At 36.1% G+C, this 20,343-nt stretch overlaps 1 protein-coding gene and 1 long non-coding RNA gene across 3 annotated transcripts in view; one reads left to right on the top strand and one right to left on the bottom strand.

Moving 5' to 3' along the window:
• LOC129750790 (FH2 domain-containing protein 1) overlaps nt 1–20,343 on the bottom strand; it is a 185,175-nt gene that overhangs the window by 127,326 nt on the left and 37,506 nt on the right. The gene's annotated exons all lie outside the window — the stretch shown is intronic.
• LOC129750791 (uncharacterized) lies at nt 13,079–13,834 on the top strand. The gene is made up of 3 exons (XR_008738489.1): nt 13,079–13,484; nt 13,550–13,653; nt 13,721–13,834. It is a non-coding gene; the product is annotated as an uncharacterized LOC129750791 (long non-coding RNA).

Genomic DNA, 20,343 nt, shown 5'->3' with positions numbered 1-20,343 from the left:
CCTTCATATTTCTTCTAGATAGCATAAGAATCATCAATGAATAATGTTTTACTTTGAATTTAATAAAAATCTTTCCATTCTATTTCATATTGAAGAAGGATGTATTCAGTTTTGAAAATTGCAGAAATAAAAATTCAGAAGAAAATTGCAGATGTTTAACAGAGTATATTCTTCGCAGAAAACTAAAAAAAATGTCCATAATTTTCTTATTGTTTAGTAAATATGGTTCCACAGAACTCTAAAATTCATTTACCCAATTGTGTAAAACATATTTCCGTTCTTATCGGCTGAACGGGAGACACGCACCCACTCTTCCTGGGAATCGTTAAACGACTGACGACCGCTCATGACACAACAGCTCAGCCGTCGTGTGTGTGCATGTAATAAGCACGATTGAGGGAGATTACCGACTCAGGGAGGCCTATCGGTCAAGAGAGTGTTGTGTTCGCAATTATCGGCTACACATCTCCCCCCTACACAAAAGTAAAAAACGAACAAAAACGTTTCAGCTAAAATTCCAAACTAAGAACATGCAAACGCAGTTATTTTTTTTATTTCTCTTCCTCGTGCTAAAAATCAAACAACTTTTTAAGCGTCCTTTTGTGCTACCAATATTTCTTCTTAAGTAAGACTTATCGTTGGGCATATAGTCACAGTCACTGGCCCAACCTTTTAGGAGCTGTTGCAGTTCCTTCAAAGAAAGAAGAAGAAAAAGAAAACTTATCGTCATAAACCTTTTATCGGATAATGAATCTTTTGGATGCTTGAATGGCATATGCACATCTCATGTATATCAGAGCACCATCTTTCTCTCTCAAGTAGCTGAAGCCAAAGCATTACATTTTATGCTTCATTTTAGTCAAAAACGTGAGCAAATGTGATCTTATCCAAAAAGGTGTCCTTTCGAAAATAAACTTGAACTTTCAGAATACTTTTCGTGTTGGTCCTTTCGATCCATATTCATAAAGTGAACCTTTAGAACACTCTTCATGTTAGTAATGGGTACTTTTTTCACTTTTTACATGAAGTAACTTGATTTTTTTTTACCATAGAGCCAAAGCTATAATATTCTATACTCTGGTTTTTTTTAATAATATTATTTCCTTGAATAAGACTGGATTCGAACATCTTTTAATGGTAGACTATCAAAGCAAAGCTGCAACTCACTTTTCCTGTGCTTTACTCACAACCCATCCGGGTATTGAGGCCTCCATATGGCAAACATTTGCACAAATTCGTTTCATCATATCGATCGAAACGAAATTGTGTTTGTCTCCTTTTTTCCTCTCAAATTTGGTTGAAATGTTTGCATAAAGTCTGTTTCACATAGAATCTGGTCGAATAAAATAGTTCATTTCTCCGCAAAGAAATAACGTACAACAAAAGTAAAAATGTCATTTTGTAGGGTTTTTATTGTACTTTAAGAAAAAAAACATAAAAATCATTCGTCAGCTTTTCGGATGAATTTTCGAACTTTTTTTTTTGATACCACCCATCATTTTCTGCACAGTACCTCATTCGCCATCTTGTTCCACCACTTTTCAATTTCAGCGGGTTTTTTCATGGTTCTGCCACATTTCTTCGGTTCGCCCTTAACTATTGCCCAATATTTCTCGATGGGACGAAAATCCGGACAGTTTGGTGGATTGATACTTTTTTCAACAAAATCGATCTTGTTCTCCTTATACCACTCAACGACATCCCGGCTGTAGAGGCAGCTTGCCAGGCCCGGCCAGAACTTCACCGGACCTTTGTGGGATCGAATGAATGGCAAAACCCTCTTCTGGAGACATTCTTCTTTATAAACATTTCCATTCATTGTGTCCCCAGTGATGAAAATCTTAGTCTTCTTTCCACAACTACAGATCCCTTGTCAAATCATCAACTTACGAGCAAATTTATCTGCGAAAACAAATTTGAATCTACCCGCAACATTCCCTTTACGCTTCGCAAGGTAAAATTTGTTACCGGGTATTTGTCCAAAATCCATTTTGACGTAAGTTTCGTCGTCCATCAAAATGCATCCGTTGTACTTGATCAACACTTTCTCGTACAACTTCCTTGCCCTGGTTTTGGCAACCAGATTTTGTTTCAGCGTCCTGTTGGGGTGTTTGCTTGCATGATACGACCGCAAGCCTTCTAGCAAACAAATTCGTCGAGCTGTACTGTGGTTCGCCTTGAACTTTTTCGCCAAATCACACAAGGAGATTCCAGGATTATTGTGAACTGATCGAATTACCTTTGCTCGCAGCTTCCGGTCATATGTTCCACTTTTACGCCTGGTTTGTTTTGCTCGATCCACCGTAAGGGTCTCCCGGTAACGTTGCAGCACCGAATTTACAGTCGATTTTGGATATTTCAGGAATTTCGCGATCTTTACTCCTGACCACGTCGGTTTCTCTATGTGAGTGTGCAGAACTTTCTCTCACCTTTCGCGTTCCATCGTCGATAACTTTTGACTGACTGCTTCAATCTTGATGAAATTTTCACCACTAAGTAAACAAACCATCCGGATCAAAACGCTGTCAATAGATTTGCGATGTAACAACTAGGGACGCTGCAGTAAATGAAAAGATGCGACCAGATTCTATGTGAAACAGACTTTAAGAGGACAGCCTTAAGATTGCGTGTTGAGAGGACCACATTGAAAGAATACAGCGTGTTGAGACGGCAGCTGTGAAAAAGCCGAGTTGAGAGGACCGCATTCAGGAAACAACAGCATGTTGAGAAAACCGCATTGAAAGATTAACAGTGTGTTAAGAGGACAGCTGTAGAAAAGGCGATTGAGAGAACAGCCTTAAGATTTCCTGTTGAGAGGACCACATTGAAAGAATAACAGGATTTTGAGAGGACAGCTGTTGAGAGAATCGTATTGAAAGAATAACAGCGTGTTGAGAGGACAGCTCTAGAAAAGGCAAGTTGAGAGGATCGCAATGAGAGAATTGTTGCGTGTGAAGAAAATCGCCTGTTAAGAGGACCGCATTGGAAGAATAACAGCATTTTGAGAGGACAGCTGTAGAAAGCCCCCCATAATTCGAAGCTGCACACATCGCCCCCTTAGAAGCTCTAAACGCCTCCAGCAGAGTGGGGACGGTACGGACCACTTTGAAAATTTCTTCACTTTCATTGAAAGGTAGAAATTTTCATTATGAAAAGTTATCCTCTATCTTGACTCTAAATTTAGATCGGAAGCAGTTTACGTCAGAAAATGGCTATATGGCTTTACAAATTGATAAGATACAAACCGCTTCTTTATTATTTTTTTTTACCAAACGAGATAACTTTATCAAAACGAGCCCAAAATGTCTCGTTTGTAACGCGCGTGGAATCAGCTGATTGGATTTGTTTTGGATTGATTAGAATATGCGTCTTGGGCTGCGACACCTTCCGAATCTGTTCGAAATCAAGCAGATAATAGCTGCTTGCCTTTGAACAATCTATGGAAGGTCTGGTTTGTCCAACGGATACCAGCAGGTGTTTGTATTTTTCACATACGAGGAACCTTTCTAGGATTTCGTTATTTTTTTTATTTTCTGGAGGAACATATTCGATAGGTATGATCATCAAATTGCCTAACTGATAACGTTGAGTAACAACGGCAAATTCAAGAGTTTAGAAGTTGTTCCCAAACCAATCAACAGCCATGCTAGAAAACTGTCTTCAAAAAGTGCAGTGACATAAAATGGCTCAAGCATACCAACCTACAGTTTTCAAGAGCCCTCTTTAAACCTTTTGGTACTCGACCTTGTTTCCCGCGACCCTTTCTCTCACACCCTTTCTGAGAAGAGGTATGAAGTGAGCAGTTAGTTTTTGGCTTCCGCATCTTCGGCTTTTTAATTTGAACTAGCCTCCCGGGAGTGGCCTTGGGTCATTAGCATTCGAATCGGATCGTGTCGAATGTAAATTGGAAATGTACCTATTTACACGATGAGAGACTGCAAATTTGAATTGTAAACAACCTCTGCTGCTGAGACACTTTACCGAGATCGCTCCGTTTAGCTTTTCTCAGCCTAGGACAAGATGTTTACAATTTATAACAATCTATTTGCGTTTCAAATTATCTGTTAGGGTCCAAATTTGGCACAATCCATGAATCAATTACACTTGCTACACTATCATTACATTGTCGACGTTTGTTCGCCTCATTTTGAGTTAGCTGTTGAGAATCGTCCGCTGATTGATGATTTAATCCAAGTTTTGGCGTCAGCCCTTCAAAATAATGATTCTCCAGTTGGTTGAACGTATTCCAACTATACAAGCCGAGAACAAAACAACTGATCCAAGAAGGAGTTGTTGGTTTTTTTTTCCGACGACAAATCCGACAATGGCGAATAAGCTGAAGAATGTGGCTTAAGCCACGTTTGTTTTCGTCGGAACCAGTCATCAAATCCAAGTCTGTTCTGTAGGCTCATGATCCATGTCAGTCAAACAACCGGTGACGCGACTCGACGAAACGTCGTGGTATCCGGCTTTCCCAATAAGGAATGAGGACATTCATTAAGGTCGGTTCCGGTCAACGAGAGAGACCCATCAGACGCCGTTTAGTCGGCAATCATCAGCCGAAGTCGGAGTCGAAGAATTCGATAGATAAACAACAACACAGCTGCTGCTAGAATGTTGTTTTTTGATAATGTTTGGCAAGGTAGAGGAAACATGACTCGCATGATTGTGCGAAAATTTTCGGGTGTTGTGATGTTCATTCATCGTGCATAAGACTTAACTTAAATGACTATCGTTTTCTATATCGAATTAAGATTTTTTTTAATTGTATGTTCTACTGAACTTGAAATTATTACTAGGTTTGAGAATCATTTCTATCCGGTATTCTTCCATTTCAAATGTTGATCGAAAAAACTGATGATCGCTTTTATACTTTCGCTGATGCATTTTAGATGAGCAATTTTCCCTTTCATCCAACTGCGCTATCTGGTCATCCGTTGGGGATGAGCTGAGCTAAGTCTTAAAAGCATCTGATTCGTTGTCAGGTCTGGTGTTTGTAGGAAAGTAACCTAATGATGATGCCATCATTAGGCGGATTACCCACCATCAAGGTATGATTTACTTCCCTTCGTTTTTTTTTCAACGGAGGATTGAAGCTTGGAATGAGTGAGTGCGGGAAATGATTCGCAAATGGAGAACCGGACCAATCGACTGCAACGAACGAATTGCATCTCGGGAATTAATCTAGAAGGGAAGCAATGCTAACGTTACGGCTATTAAATGCGTTATAAATCAAACGGTCAATTGCGTTAGCCCGAGATTCTGGAGTGGAGTGGAATGTGTTTGCAAAATATTATGATCGATTCGAATGAATTATTGAATGAATTAGGATCACTTCATCAAGAAGGTAATAATTATTTTAGAGATAATTTCAAATATAAGCCATTAAGGCATCTAAAAACATATCAGAATCGGATTCAATGGTTATTTATAATTGCTAAATTTCGTCAACATTTTTTATGACAGTTCAACGTGCCTAATTAATCATGTTTGATTCCCCAAAATTATGTTGAAACCATATTTTTATGTATATGAAAATTTACACTTAAATCCCCAAGGTCCAAAAACGTCTTTAAATTTGAGAATATTAAGCTACGTAATAATTTCTGAGCCTGGAAATTTTTTATGTTCTGTTGAATTTTGATAAAGTGCTAAATTTAAAAAAAATCAAATCAGTGATCAAGTTAATAATAATTTATTTATTAGTTTTTGGCTGACTGCACACAATGGCTTAAATTCACTATGCAGTGATTTTTTTTCTATGTGTTTAGATATAAGAAAGCAAGAATACTGCCGTAAAAAATATACAAACGGAATAAAATGAAAAACAATTTTCTTAATTTTTAGGAAATTTCTAACATATTTTGAGTATTCCTTTTAAAAGTGAAAAAAAACGTTGGGCCCTTGAAGTGTTAATCATAGTAACCATTGCAACAAACAGAGAAGGCCTTGACATAATTGATAGCCACGCAAATGTTTTTCATGTGTTTGAGTTTTTCTTGTTTATATATGTATTGAATAGTTTTGTTATCAAACAAAAAAAAAGTTAATGTAAAATATTTGTTCAAATTCAATGCAAGGTATTATGTTAATGCTAACGAAGAGCATCATGTAATTTAATCGAACTAGATTAATGAAGCGAAATACTTACAGCTCCATATAAATTATCGAATAAATTTATTTACCTGAAAATAAAAATATAAAGGTTATGAGAGAAATTTAAGACAAAAACAGATAAAGCAAAGATATATTTAAACAATTGAAATGAAAATCTAATTGGAAACAATAAAGTTATTGCTTTGTAAAATACATTGAGTAACTGTTTTAAATATTGTGGTCCGACAAAAATGTCAAAAATGACAATTTTTGTCATTTTTATCATTTTTGTCATTTTTGTCATTTTTGTCATTTTTGTCACTTTTATCATTTTTGTCATTTTTATCATGATTGGCATTTTTGTCATTTTTGTCATTCTTGTCATTTTTGTCATTTTTGTCATTTTTTTCATTTTTGTCATTTTTGTCATTTTTGTCATTTTTGTCATTTTTGTCATTTTTGTCATTTTTGTCATTTTTGTCATTTTTGTCATTTTTGTCATTTTTGTCATTTTTGTCATTTTTGTCATTTTTTTCATTCTTGTCATTTTTGTCATTTTCGTCATTTTTGTCATTTTTGTCACTTTTTTTTGTCATTTTTGTCATTTTTGTCATTTCTGTCATTTTTGTCATTTTTGTCATTTTTGTCATTTTTGTCATTTTGTCATTTTTGTCATTTTTGTCATTTTTGTCATTTTTGTCATTTTTGTCATTTTTGTCATTTTTGTCATTTTTGTCATTCTTGTCATTTTTGTCATTTATTTCATTTATGTCATTTATGTCATTTTTGTCATTTTTGTCATTTTTGTCATTTGTGTCATTTTTGTCATTCTTGTCATTCTTGTCATTTTTGTCATTTGTGTCATTTTTTTCATTTTTTGTCATTTTTGTCACTTTTGTAATTTTTGTCAATTTTGTCATGTCTGTCATTTTTGTCATTTTTGTCATTTTTGTCATTTTTGTCATTTTTGTCATTTTTGTCATTTTTGTCATTTCGGTCATTTTTGTCATTTTTGTCATTTTTGTCATTTTTGTCATTCTTGTCACTTTTGTCATTTTTGTCATTTTTGTCATTTTTGTCATTTTTGTCATTTTTGTCATTTTTGTCATTTTTGTCATTTTTGTCATTTTTGTCATTTTTGTCATTTTTGTCATTTTTGTCATTTTTGTCATTTTTGTCATTTTTGTCATTTTTGTCATTTTTGTCATTTTTGTCATTTTTGTCATTTTTGTCATTTTTGTCATTTTTGTCATTTTTGTCATTTTTGTCATTTTTGTCATTTTTGTCATTTTTGTCATTTTTGTCATTTTTGTCATTTTTGTCATTTTTGTCATTTTTGTCATTTTTGTCATTTTTGTCATTTTTGTCATTTTTGTCATTTTTGTCATTTTTGTCATTTTTGTCATTTTTGTCATTTTTGTCATTTTTGTCATTTTTGTCATTTTTGTCATTTTTGTCATTTTTGTCATTTTTGTCATTTTTGTCATTTTTGTCATTTTTGTCATTTTTGTCATTTTTGTCATTTTTGTCATTTTTGTCATTTTTGTCATTTTTGTCATTTTTGTCATTTTTGTCATTTTTGTCATTTTTGTCATTTTTGTCATTTTTGTCATTTTTGTCATTTTTGTCATTTTTGTCATTTTTGTCATTTTTGTCATTTTTGTCATTTTTGTCATTTTTGTCATTTTTGTCATTTTTGTCATTTTTGTCATTTTTGTCATTTTTGTCATTTTGTCATTTTTGTCATTTTTGTCATTTTTGTCATTTTTATCATTTTTGTCATTTTTGTCATTTTTGTCATTTTTGTAATTTTGGTCATTTTTGTCATTTTTGTCATTTTTGTCATTTTTGTCATTTTTGTCATTTTTGTCATTTTTGTCATTTTTGTCATTTTTGTCATTTTTGTCATTTTTGTCATTTTTGTCATTTTTGTCATTTTTGTCATTTTTGTCATTTTTGTCATTTTTGTCATTTTTGTCATTTTTGTCATTTTTGTCATTTTTGTCATTTTTGTCATTTTTGTCATTTTTGTCATTTTTGTCATTTTTGTCATTTTTGTCATTTTTGTCATTTTTGTCATTTTTGTCATTTTTGTCATTTTTGTCATTTTTGTCATTTTTGTCATTTTTGTCATTTTTGTCATTTTTGTCATTTTTGTCATTTTTGTCATTTTTGTCATTTTTGTCATTTTTGTCGTTTTCGCATTTTTGTCAAACATGTAGTTTTTGTCATTTTTGTCATTTTTGTCAATTGTGTGTTTTTTTATTATTTTTAATTCACGCCTGTCGAATAAGTCATCGCCTACTCCCTATAAACTTTCCAATAACAAACCTTTAGTAGCTTCAACTGTTTTGTTATTCCGACCTTCAGAATATCTTTTCGTTACGTCAATCAAGAATGCTCGTCACAATTCGACACGCGGATTGATTATTTTCTGTGCATCTTCTAAGTGGTTTTGCTAATATCGTTGCAACGTCTTCTCGCATGCATGCATGCATCAATCGCTGAGACTTGTTATCGTGGGATTAGGGCTCGTTCATTTTAGGGACAAGCCCACTCACATTTCCATAGGAGAGAAAATCAGCAACAACAACACCCATAACAGTCAGCTTCAGATGACCGAATGACTGGCTTAGCAACAACTAAGCCAGCAACTAGCTAGTTAATCTGGTAATCAAAGTTGTAGATAGATAGATGTAAACATCGTCATCCTTCCTAAATGAGTAGGTTGTCACCTGGGCTAGAGCTCCGACTACTTTGCCGATTTCCATAAATATTTTTGCGATAGATTTTCAATGAGGCTTATGTTAGTAAGAATCATATTTTCAACTGACTGAAGTAGAATATTTTCATTATAAGAAAAGTGGTGTTAGGGATGGGTTTGTGAAAGTAAAATGATCGTTGAGGGGTCAAGACCTTCGTTAAGGTGCTAAAACACCAGACCTTGAACGGGAAAGATCGTCGTCGTTTTTTTTTTGTCTTTTGACTCCTCTATTCCGCATTCACGCCATGGGCTTTAGTTGGTATAGTAGGTATGTAGGCTAAGGGGCACCTAGACCTAGACCACCGAGATGAGTTTACGCGACGGCGCTCTGGGTGAATGAATGAATATTTACCTTGCAGAGGCTGGCTGTATGTATTGAATGAATATAAGAAAGATGTCAATTTATGCAGCGGAACTCGAACCCCTCGAACTGAGCTGATTTGCAATTCAGGTTCATGAATATAGAAAAAGACAAGACTCTACCTGAAGAATCGGTGTAACTACATGGATAACAATTTACGACAGATTCTCAAGAAACGTCAGATTAACTGATCTAAACAAGTAAAAACTGTTATAAAATTAAGTTTGTTAAACAATTTGAATTACTTCTTACAACGGGAAACTCCATTCTAATAAAATAACTTTCAATTTAGTTTGATAACCACTGAAAAAAAAACAGGTCCAAATAATCGTTTGACACAGCTAATGAATACAATGCAGCGCCCAATAATCATGGCGCCAAAATATTGGAATAAATTAAAGCGTCTAATAAATTAAGCAATCAGTTCAAGGGTGTTGAACACTGAATTGGCGTGCGACAAAAAAAAAACAAGTGCGATCAACAATTAGTGAACAAGTGCCTGTGCAGATCAGATCAGACCATACGCCCGGGCCACAAAGATCACAAGCTCTGGGTTGGCCCACGGAACTTCAGGGGATTTCACGATCCAACGCGCGTCGTCGTCTCTAAGGCAGATCGCAACATCCCCCCTTTCCCAGTCCGTTCCCTACCTTTTAAAAAAGAGGGTGGTACCGTACAGGCTCAATCACACAATCAAGTCTTCACAGAACTAAGTGAGCGTGAAATTCGATGCCTTTGATCGCAGCAACACGATTATTATGATTGTTTCGCAGGCGCGCGCGCGAGGAGACACACACAATTGTTTTGAATGAAAAGTGCCACGCGATTCGGATGCAGCACCAGCAGCATCAAGTAGGCCGTGCCCGTACCTACTTTAACATACATTTTTGCCGTTCCCCCCTTCCTGGGAAAAGAAATTGTAGGGCATGGAAACGAGAAGAAAAAGAAAAACGGGGGAAGAGGGTCTTCTGGCTGCTGAGGGCGATTAATTCATTCGATTAATATGCGCATCGGCAAAATTGGGTGCGTCTTTACCCTTTTGGTTGTGTGGTTGAGAGTTGTTGTCGCTCGATGCATGTCTTAGCTAAGCTAGAGGTGTTGCAGAGCTGCGCTGAGTGATTGTGGCAAAGTGGCGTCAATTATTATTGGCATTTTTCAGATTTATTATTATTACCTACTTTGCTGCTTTGTGCTAGAGGTCGCAATGGGTGCACTTTTTGACCTTCATTTGGGACCTGGCAGCAAGTGGGCTAGCTTAGGCTTTGCTGATTTTTTTTTGTTGATGTTGTTGTAATATCAGACAGGTGCTAGTTGGAAAAATCTAACGTCACTAATCGATTAACACCGCTTAATATCTTAATCGGTCTTATTCTATGTGAACAATATGTTAAAAATTTGCATTCATGTAACACCTGAGTAATTTATATAAGGGAGATGGGCAATTGATAAGAAAGAGTAGGCTGTGACAAGTTTTATGCATTTATTGTATTTTCCTTCGGTTGAATTTTCCTATTTTTTATACTTCTGTGATAGATATAATGAATAACAACTAATAACTACAAGTGGATTAACGGAAATTCAACTGTTTATGGAGAGTTTTGGAATTCTTGTATTAGAATCAACCCCATCACTGGATTGATATATCTTCATACCTGAAAGTTGTCACATTTTCAAAGGTGATGGGAACTATTAGAGAAACATGAAATATCAAAGAGAGAAAGAACATAAGCCGTAAATATCATAAATTTCTCAAAAAAAGATACAACAGCTTACAGACGGGACTTGAATCCGCAAGTTCCGCTTCAGTACAACGGCGCCTTAGCCAATCACACCACGGTGAACGTGACGAAATAGGCTCCAGCATGCGTACATGTCGAGCTCTATCGATCAACTGCTGGATCTTCTATCGATACTCTAGTGTTCTATGCCCACTATTAGTGAGGTGGTAATTTTTAATTGTCGTATTTTTACCCGACATTATTCGAACTTTTGCCTCAGAGGTGAGGTAAAAGTAAGTTTCGATATCTGTTTGACTTTTGATGATGTATGAGGTCCTGAGAAACACCTTAAGGACACTTGCAAGCAGTTCTTGCACCTTCTGTTAAAGTTTTGAAGTTTATTTCTCCGGAAAGCAATCCCAGAACTCAATGATCAGGTTTTTGCGGTCAAATCGGCTTAATTCCATCCCAATTTAGGAACCTCATCTAATCCGGAAGTTTTGTGTTTGCACAAATCGATTCTTTTCTTGTTAGAATGACAAATTTACAAATGATCTCTTTTTTAGATTTTGCTGCTGAAAGAAACACACCCGTCACCAAACGAACAAAGCCTACTTCCATTCGACAAACAAACGTGCATTATCTGGAAAAACTTCAAACAAGTCCAACGCATAAAACTTTTTAGTTATCAAATCTGAAATTTTTAGTTTTGTACATGAGAAAACTAAAACCGTTTAGTACTCCGAATTCAAACAAATGATTGCTAAGAAATTTTACATTGATCAATCTTTACTATTTTTTAATGGGAAAGTTTAGTCAAAGAATAGAAAAACACCTTTTCGTAATATTGTAAAATACGTGATTTCGGTTCCAAGATGATGTCACGATACTTTAGTTGTTTCAGCACTATTCCACCATGGAAAACGCACACAAACCCGAAAGTTCCACAACCATGGACCCGCTGCGAAACACAATCAAACACACTTCCGCTCGTCCACTGTTGTAAAAGTCTCTTAGGTACTTATTTTCGTTTAAAAACTATAAATTTATGTAAATTAAACAAAAAGAAAAATTCTCAGCCCCGAAAAACCGCGTCTGACAATTCAGCCAACGCCTACTCTTCTAAAGATTGAAGGGACTGAACACTTTTCTAAATAACAGAAAAATACACAATTTTTTCGCTTGATGTAAGAGCTAGTTTACTCGTGTTGGGGGAAAGTGGTAGAAATTTTGACACTTGTAGCACATTTTGAATATTTTACCATGCAAAATACCATGCAAAAATATTTTCAAGATCTCCGGGCGTTGTATTTTTTTTACAACACTGTTTCTATTCTAGCCGTGATGGAAACATTGCTGTTTTTGCATCACAGCGTGCGAGAATACAACACGTGTTGTAAAAACTCTTGAAGGCCACAGATGTTGAAATGTTTTCGCATGGCAAAGTTTTCAAAATGTGCTAAAAGTGTCAAAATTTCTGCCACTTTCTCCCAACACCAGTGAACTTGCTCTAAAAGATAAATTGATGTAATTTTGGTCATATTATTCTATGATTTCAAATCGGTTATTATAAACAGATAGCCAAAAACTATGAAACCCTAAGCGACGCGCACATAAAAGAGATTCTCAATAAAATATCTGGCAACCCTGCTACTGTGAAAACGTGCTTGCTTTAGCCGCTCTAATTTTGCACCGATTTAAGCCTGAAAACCTACCCAAACTCTGCTACTTCCGCTGGATCTGGAACCATCAGCATCAAATCTGTCAACCCCGCTCATCGTGCTATCGCCTAAGGTTCGGAACGGTATGTAACTGGATCAAAACAATTTCCACAGGCTTGAGTAGTTGGATGAACGAGCTTGCCTCCCACCCCGCCCACTGCTCTCCCACCTCGCCATACACCGACCAACCAAGGCTAGATACTCGATCGATGCACTGCTCGCCCTACCATCTGCTGTTGCTGCTGCTGTTGCTCGCTAAGCTGCTGCTGCTGTTGCTGAGTTTTGTTTGAATTCCCGCATAGAACTCTGTATATTGAATTCTAATTTGCTCTCAAATAAAAACACATCATTCATCGTTGTTTTTATTTAATCCGCTACTTCCCGCATTCGCAACACCGCCTCATCTACGAAGCCGAAACAAAATCTGGAACCCTACACGACCAGGATAGCCAATATCTGCCCTACGTTGTCTGGAATAAGCCAGACTCAAACCCGAAAGGAACAGCCCAACATCTGCTCAAAGTAACTATCAAAGGTAACCATCGCGAACCTGACATCACACGGACATCTGTTTGGCAGTAAGCTGTCAGGTGAGAGCACACGCTAACTTTCGGCTACCCCTTAAAGGCGTATAATTGACCCGTTATTGAGAACCTTCGTGATCTGTCAAATAACGGGTCACTTTATCGGATCAAAATTACCCTTTATTTCGAAAAGCTTGAGTCCAGCCATAAAGGGTAGTCTTGGAACTTTGTAAATTTTTGAATTTTATTTGCGCTTGTGAAAATTTACCTCTGCAAGGGGAACTGGATGAGGAGGATTCGGTAAGTTTTTTTTCAACGAATTTATTCTCAATCATACAAATATAAATAAAAATATTTCCCAACAGATTCCCACGGAGCCAATTGAAGGAAAACTGCGAAAAATTATGTGGGAGCTGCGGATTCGTGAAAAATTAAGCAACGTCTCTTCCAATCTTTGGATGGTTGTAAGGTAAGCTCAAACAAAATAATTATATTAATAGTAAAACCAAATAATATAAAATTTGAATGACTTTCAGAATTCGATTCCGTCATCATGATGAAGGTCCAACTTTGTGTATTCCCACAAGCAGCCAAATAGGGACAATGAAAGATACGCAAACGATTTATAAAAATTTTGCTTGTGATACTTAGTTGCAAAATAAATAACTATTATCATTAAAATGTTGGTTTTGTTTTGATTTCCTTGCATGAAACATGATTGACCCTGTCACTTGAAACTGCTCACATCCCGCAATCGAGCTCTTTCCAAATAAGGGGTAATTTTGACCCGCTACAAGCGTTATCATGCTGAGTACCCCTTAAAGGGTAAAGGGACTTTATCCCGAAAAAGGAGTTCTCCCAGTCTTATTGAATAACGGGTCAAAAGTATTCGTTAAGGGGTAGCCAAAAGTTAGCGTGCAAATACTATTGTTGAAAGCCATTCGCGAAATCAAACAGTTCCTGGCAGACATCGTTCAAATTTTTATCGATCACAGCGCCATCTCTATCTCGTTGCGAGAACTATCCTGAATTTGAATTCCTCGTTGCCACAATGACAGAAGAAAAATCAAATCAAACATTCTTGTCAAAAATGAGTCATAAGTTCGATGAGATTACAGATCAAATAATCCGTAGTCAGGAATTTATGTCCTCTATGGTTGATAACGTGCTTACTAAAATGCAGATATTAGGTGATGAGATACGCGCTCTCAAAAGGGAAAATACTGTTTTGAAAAAAGCTCTCAATGATTCAGTCTGCTCTATTAAAAACCTTGAGCAGCATTTTCAAACCTTAGAATCTGCCATCAATAATCAAGAAAAATCTTTTCTCACAAAAAACGTAATTATTACTGGTATTCCCTTAGCTCGTGATGAAATACTACCAGATATAGTGAAGAAAATATTTTCCACAATCAGATCTCAAGTCTCTGGAGATGATATTGTGTCATGTGAAAGATTTAAGTCAGTTACTCCTAAAAATATACCACCCATCCGCGTGGTTCTCAAAGATCCAGTAACTAAAACTAAGGTCATCGAGGGCAAACTGAAATATGGGCGCCTTCAAGTCAACCAACTCAACATAAATGCTCCAGATGCTCAAATAGAAAAATCTCATATTTCTATACGTAGTGAAATGACTAGTTTCAATGTTAGACTTCTTCAAGAGTTGCGGTGCAAGCAAAAAGAGCTGAATGTTGCGTACATCTGGCCTGGTGCGGATGGAAACATACTTCTTAAAAGAACCTCTAAATGCAAGCCGACTGTTATTAGGTCGCACTTGGATTTGAAGGAAATCGCATCACAATAGAAGTCTTGATAGAATGCTGAGATCTAGACTTAATTCATTATGATTGATTTACCCACACAAAAAAGTACTAATATCTTCTGCGATTCTACAGATGATATTCCTCAAAGCTTCACCCACAAAAATACCAAATTATTACAGATAAACATACGCGGAATGAATAACTTAGAAAAATTCGACTCGTTGAAAATATTCATCGAAGGCTTGAAGTCAAACGTTGACGTTACTGTAATCAGTGAAACATGGATCAAGGAAGAAAATGTAGTTTACTACAATCTACCAGGATATAAGTCCACATTTTCATCCCGCAGTAGTAAAGGTGGCGGCCTAGCTATATATGTTAGAGATAACATTAAATTCAACATAAAACAAAATATGCAAGATGAAGGGTATCACAATATTGAAATCGAAATCATTTCTAATGGCGAATCAATGACTGTTCACGGAATCTACAGGCCACCGGACTACAACTTCTCTAGATTCCTCAATAACTTAGAGCTACTTCTTTCGGAAGCAAACCTTACAAAACCATTTTTCATTTTGGGGGATCTTAACGTTCCGGTCAACAGAATGAATGAAAACACAGTTCAAATGTACCAAAGCCTTATGCACTGCTTCAGCCTGACTGTTTCTAACAGCATAGTCACTAGACCTACCAGCAATAATTTATTGGATCACAGTATTGTGCGTTTTAGTGATCTAAATGCAATAACAAATATCACATTTGAAAGTGATATAAGCGATCATAGACCAGTTCTTACCACATACAGCAGTAAAAAACCTGTTCGTGAAGTGAAACTCCTGTCACAACGACGTACCAACTGGAAGAATCTTGACAGGGATTTCACGGCATTTCTCAGGAATAGTGGCTTAAGGAATCAGGATCCTAATACAAGACTACATTCCATAACTGAACACTACTCTGAGCTTCTTGAAAAGCATACCCAAGTTTCTACAGTTTCAGTTCAAATGAAAAAAGTTTGTCCTTGGATGACCTTAGAGGTATGGCGACTGTCGAAAATGAGAGACAAGGTTCTGCGGAAGTGGAGAAGTGATCCTAACAACCACAATCTTACCGAGCGATTAAAACACATCAATAAACAACTACAAGGAGTAAAACGGAAAACAAAAATAGAATACTTCGAAAATCTGATGAATACTTCTAACATTAAAGTTCTATGGAAACGGATAAACGATTTAATTGGAAAGAACACAAAATCTGATGATCTAGAACTGAATCTTCAGGGAGAAGCTGTAAATAACCCTTTAGCCGTTGCGAATGCTTTCAACATGTTCTTTACATCGATTGGACAACAACTTGCTAAACAACATAATTCCACTGGAAATATCGACGAATTTGGAACTATAAAGCGTACCAGAAGTTCCATTTTCCTTAGAGCAGCCACCGTCGAAAAAGTTATAACTATCATTTCCCAACTAGATCCTGCTAAAACTCCTGGAGCAGACTGTTTCCCCGTATCAGCACTGAAAACTTACCACATGGAATTAGCCCCAATTCTCTCAACTACTTTCAATGATAGTGTGTGTATGGGGCAGTATCCCGATTGCTTAAAGCTTGCTGTCGTCCGACCTGTCTTCAAATCCGGTGACCCAAAAGCTCTTAATAGCTATCGACCTATCTCCGTCTTGTCTGCCTTTAGTAAAGTCTTCGAGAAACTAATTGCATCTAGACTGTTAGAATTCCTTGAAGGAGAGAACTTCCTGTACAGTCACCAACATGGATTTCGCAAAGGTGGTTCTACAGAGATCGCTGTTCTGGAGCTAGTAAATAGTGTATCACACAATTTGGACAGGAAGAAGCAAATACCGGCCGCCTTGTTCCTCGATTTGTCGAAGGCTTTCGACACAATTGATCATAATCTGTTACTTAAAAAACTAGAAGCGTATGGGATAAGAGGTATAGTGAATGATTTTCTCCAAAGTTATCTTCATAATCGCCAGCAAGTAGTCAAGGTAAAAAACACATTTAGTTCCCAGCTACCTATAAAAGTAGGTGTACCCCAAGGTAGTAATTTAGGTCCATTACTTTTCCTAATTTACGTTAACGATCTACCATACCTTCCTCTGATTGGTACTCCGAAGCTCTTTGCAGATGACACAGTACTGGAATATGTAAATAATGACGTAGAAACAACGATAAGAGACATGGAGAGAGACCTAAAAGTTGTAGACAAATATCTTGAAAATAATTTGCTAACTCTAAATGTCCTCAAAACAAAATTCATTATCTTTCGTGGAATCAAAACCAAATTACCGCCACATTCGCCTCTAATATATAAAAATAACGAAATCGAAGAAGTTTCAAGCTTTAAGTACCTACACTGCCGGCCAAAAGTTTGGGATCACCCACTAAAAAACATGCAAATTTTCATCGTTCATATCTCAGCCGTCTTAGGACATATTGAAAATCTTCTGATCTCATTTGAAAGATAATGAGCAATAGCTATCTCGGAGGTATTTTGTCCAAATATAATGTTTTAGTTTTGAACTTAAAACTAAACCTAAAGTTATAACATTTTCAAAAAGTCGCACTCAATATTCAAAGCCGATCATCTCGGGATAGGGTGGACCAAATTTCAAAATTTGAGTGGCATTAGAATTCCTGTTCTTTACTTCTCAAAACACAATCAAAAAAAATTTGAGAAAAAATTCAAGAATGTATTTTTAATTAATAAAATAGACACTTGAGTTATCGTCCAAAAGTTTGGGATCACCTCTTTGTATGGTGAGTTTGGAATCATTCTTATAAAAACATGCAAATTTATTTTATTCATATCTTTCTCATCTAACAACGTATTGCAGAGCTGAAGGGTTCATTTGGAAGCTAAGGAATTGTTGTTTTTTAATAAATTCATTCAAAAATTATATTTTAAGGTGAGAACTATAAAAAAAATCTGGGAACTTTCAAAAAAACAATTAATTAAAGGTGATTTTTTTATGATTATCACTTCAAAATATAATTTTTGAATGAATTTAATGAAAAACAACAATTCCTTAGCTTCCAAATGAACCCTTCAGATCTGAAATAAGATGTTAGATGAGAAAGATATGAATAAAACAAATTTGCATGTTTTTATAAAAATGATCCCAAACCCATCATACAAAGAGGTGATCCCAAACTTTTGGACGATAACTCAAGTGTCTATTTTATTAATTAAAAATACGTTTTTGAATTTTTTCACAAAATTTTTTGATTGTGTTTTGAGAAGTAAAGAACAGGAATTCTAATGCCACTCAAATTTTGTGATTTGGTCCACCCTATCCCGAGATGATCGGCTTTGAATATTGAGTGCGATTTTTTGAAAATAGTATAACTTTAGGTTAAGTTTTAAGTTCAAAACTAAAACATTATATTTGGAAAAAATACCTCCGAGATAGCTATTGCTCATTATCTTTCAAATGAGATCAGAAGATTTTCAATATGTCCTCAGACGGCTGTGATATGAACGATCAAAATTTGCATGTTTTTTAGTGGGTGATCCCTAACTTTTGGCCGGCAGTGTAGGTGTGTATCTAGACAATCGGTTATCATGGAAACCACATATATCGCATTTAATCAAAAACTGTGCTCCCATATGTGGAATTATTCGCAAATTTTCATATTTTATACCAAGGCATGTCCTACTGAAACTTTACTACAGCTTTGTGCATAGCCGATATACTTATGCCATTAGTGCGTGGGGACACACAAATATTTCTAACTTGTCAACCTTAAAAGTACAACAAAATCGGTGTATTAAAGCGATTTTCAAACTTCCATACATGTACCCTACCATAGAATTGTATAAAATGCAAGAACATAGTATACTACCAATAAGTTGTTTGCGAGACTACCAAACATTACTTATAATGCACCGAATTGTAAAAACAAGAAACATCCATCACAACTTCGATATACAACATGTTACACATAATCACAACACCCGATTCATCGATAGACTAAACGTAGAAATGTCATCAACAAGAGTAGGGGAACGAAGACTAGCCACAACAGGCCCAACCATGTACAATAGACTAAGTAGAGATATCAGGAGTAGCGATAGTGTGCCCATATTCAAATCCCGTGTTAAAACATTTTTAAAAGCGAATGTAGAGCGGTTAATGTAAGCCAAAATAACTAAGTTGAATTCTTTGTAAGCTATTTACTATAGAAACCTTTTAGAGGAACGAAAGTTCATTAAGGTTGCGTTTTTTTCAATCAATAAAATCTTAGTTCTATTGTAAAAAAAAAAAAAAATACATTTGAAGATATTTTTTAAAACAGGCGAAAAGATTAGTTAGATGAAAGAGCATGTTCCAAATTGGCAAAACAAAAAAATATGGAAGAATAAGTACAGCTTTTGCAAATGCATGCTTTACAATATACACTATTGGCACACCTTTCTTGAGCGAAAATATGTCCAAATATTCAAAAATACCAGCAAGAATTCAAAACTGGTTCAGGTTCAAAACATTTGCTTAAAATGTTTTGAACTTCAAAGATTTCTGAACTCTGCATGCTATAATTAACCCAGACCTATTTTCTCCCCCTCCCAGATACAACCTCATTTATATCCAATAGACAGAAATATACTGTACTGCATAAGTCGCTTCGAACGAAATGGACCAGTATCCCAGTGGCAGTATTCTCCATGCCGTTGCCACACAACGAACGTTTCCCTCATATTTTTGAAATATATGTTTGTTACTGTTACGGTTAAAGACCATGTCTGTCCAAGGATGTTAAACGTCCTATTGAACGCTTTCTCGAAACTATGATTTTATTAGAACAAAAAAAAATACTGTGAAGAAATAAGAATGCCTCCACCAAAACATAAACAACATGAACCAGAAAATTATGCATTAAGATTTTTTTTCGAGGATAACAAGATAATGTTCTACCTGGTTTCCTTCCAATTGACTCCGATCAAACAATTTGCACCTTCATTCGCATCAGTAGTTTATATCTAGCCGTAAAATACGACCGCTTTCAGGCGATTGCATCTCACATAAGTATGTACAGAGGTAGGACATAAACGACCTCATCAATTTGATTGTTATCAATCTCAACAACGGCTGAGCCTAGTGGTTCGTGGTCATCTTCACGTAGGCAAACCGCTCAACTTAAGTAAGTACAACCGATTAACGATCCCCTTCGTTCCTCTTCCCCTCTCTATGGTCGTCGTCATGATGAGGAGAGAGACTGATTGGACGAACATGGATGGCTTGGATTAAAATTGCTCATAAATAGGATTAAACCCTGGCGGGCTAGCTCATTCACGACTTTACGATCATTCGATCTGGCGCTAACTACTGTCGCGGGAAGGCAACATAAGCTCAGATTCGTACAAGTCC

Source organism: Uranotaenia lowii, chromosome 3 (genome assembly GCF_029784155.1).
Source record: "Uranotaenia lowii strain MFRU-FL chromosome 3, ASM2978415v1, whole genome shotgun sequence".
Classification (NCBI taxonomy): Eukaryota; Metazoa; Arthropoda; class Insecta; order Diptera; family Culicidae; genus Uranotaenia; species Uranotaenia lowii.
The sequence above is the reverse complement of the archived record's forward strand: the minus strand, read 5'-3'. Positions and strand labels throughout refer to the sequence as shown.